At 70.6% G+C, this 2,119-nt stretch overlaps 1 protein-coding gene across 2 annotated transcripts in view; it reads left to right on the top strand.

The window, feature by feature from the left end:
- Nucleotides 1–1,936: 1,936 nt before the first annotated feature.
- Nucleotides 1,937–2,119, top strand: part of Wnt7b (wingless-type MMTV integration site family, member 7B) — a gene marked incomplete in the record, with an annotated part of 39,509 nt that continues 39,326 nt past the window's right edge. Inside the window, 1 exon segment of one of the 2 annotated variants that reach the window (XM_013511611.1) lies at nucleotides 1,937–2,119. 2 annotated transcript variants of the gene reach the window in all.

Genomic DNA, 2,119 nt, shown 5'->3' with positions numbered 1-2,119 from the left:
AAGACGAACCGCGGGTATTGGATCCAGAGCGGACGGAGCACCGCGCCCCCTTCCTGCTGAATGCCCACTCCAGCCTCGCGGTTGGAGCCCTACCCTGGCCATCATCCTGTTAAACATGCAGTGTCACCTGTGCGTGGGGGACCTGCCTGGGTCGCAGATCTCCGACACCTCCACACATCCCATCTGGGATCAAGCTGGGGACGCAGTGGGGACTCAGTCCAGGAGGCGACAAGAAACCAGACGCCCGGGATTGATCGCTCCTGGCTCCGCCCATCCTTCCTTCGGTGCCCTTCCTCCCGCGGCCGGCAGGGGGCAGCACTACGCCACGCCGCGGGCCCGCGAGTTCTCCCGCGCAGACCTACGCCGCGCTCGCCCGGGGAAACTGAGGCACGCCGCGCAGTCCGCGGAGGAACGCAGCGTCCCGCCCTGGAGATGAGCGGCCTCAGGCTGGCTGGGCCAGTGCGGCCGGTGTAGGGGAGGCGCGGAGGCCAGGCCACCCCAGCCCTGCGGACCCACGCTCAGCCCGAGGTGGTGGGGCGCGCTGTGGCTCCGACTCGGCGCCAGGGTGGTGGGGTACCACCACCCGAGTGGGGTCCGCGTGGCCTGCCGTCCGCGACCTCCCTGCCGGCTGCCCACGTGCGGCCGTCGCGCGGTGTCGCCGCGGGGTGGCAGCATCCGCCCGCCCAGCTGGTGCGCTACAGCCCGCCGCGCCCGCCACCCGAACTGCGGCCGGATCAGCTCCCGGTGGAATGGGGCGGCTTCCGGGGCTCCGGAGCGAGGGGGTACGGGGTGGGGCTGCTACTGCCATTTCATCGCTTAAAGTACCTCCGTTTCGCTGGCCGGATCTCCAACGTCCCTTTCCTACTTGAAGCCCCCACCGGCCCCGGCTCGTGGCAAACGCGCGGGTTTGAGAGATTAACAGGGGCTGAGGCGGGGGCCGCCGCGCCCGCGGGGCTGGTGGTCGCTTTCGAACTGGAGCCCCTCTCGGTGGCTGGAAGGTGGAGTCACGGTCCGGTCCCGCGCACCTGCTCACTGCCACAGCGCTCTGTCCCTGCCGATCCCGGAACAAAGTGCTCTCTGCTTACATCCGCACCCGAGCGCGCCCCCAGCCCCCCAGGCGTCCAGCGGGGACGCGGCGCCAGAGGGACCCCCGGCCAAGACCGATCAGGCCGGCCACGCCCTCCCATCTGAGGACAGGTGGATTTGGTGCAGCAGGGTCCGCGGGTTCCTGGTGACCACCTGTGGGACCGAATCGTGCCACAACGACCCGGGATGCGGGCACCGAGGCCATGCCAACTCTGCTCTGTGTCGCTCGGCCTGGGCACCAAGATGAATGGTGCGGGATGAGGCAGACCACTGGGGTGGGCGAGGCAGGGGCAGAAACTCGGGAGCCGGGAGCCTGCGCCCGAGGCTGGGAGGCCTCCCCAGCATCCCTGCCCTCCTTCATGGTGCTTGGCAAGGAGGTCACCCGTGCCATCGCCCTATCTGTGGCCGGGCTGGTCTGTCCATCTTCGAAGTCTCTAATTTAGCGCCCCTGGCTGCAAGGCTGGGTGCCTGGGCGTGTGTGCGCGTGTGTGCGTGTGTTTGTGTCCCCCCAGGTCTGCGGGAGGCAGCGCTGGGGGGCGCTGAGGGTGTGGCCTGCGGACCCCAGGTGGATAATTTCTGGAACGAGGGGACGTGCACTCGGCTAGGAGACAGCGTGGACGGTATATCCGTCCCCTACTAGAAACGAAAGCCCCGGGGCCACCAGGACCTGCACAGGTCCTCGCCCGCCCCCCGCCCCGCCCCCACCCCCGCGGGCGCCCGGGCGCAGGTGTCTCCTGGCCGCGCCTTCCCCCGCCCCCGCCCGGGAAAGCGGTCAGGAGGGAGCCGGCGGGGAGGGGGCCGGGGTAGATGCGTCTGTGCCACGGGGGAGAGAGGAGAAAAGGGAGGGGAGCGCGGGGAGCGAGAGAGCGCGCAGCGAGCGAGGAGGCGGGCGGGAGGCGGATCCTCCTACCTGGGGCGCGCTCGCTGCTCGCGGCTCGCTTGCCGGGCCCGAGTCACCTGGGGAGCCCGACAAGTGCGGACACATTGGCCGCCGCAGCGCTCGGCGAGGCGCGCACGGCCCCAGGCGGCTGCG

Source organism: Chinchilla lanigera, unplaced genomic scaffold (genome assembly GCF_000276665.1).
Source record: "Chinchilla lanigera isolate Chin_1 unplaced genomic scaffold, ChiLan1.0 scaffold00012, whole genome shotgun sequence".
NCBI classification, from domain to species: Eukaryota; Metazoa; Chordata; class Mammalia; order Rodentia; family Chinchillidae; genus Chinchilla; species Chinchilla lanigera.
This window is presented reverse-complemented; position numbering and strand designations above follow the sequence as displayed.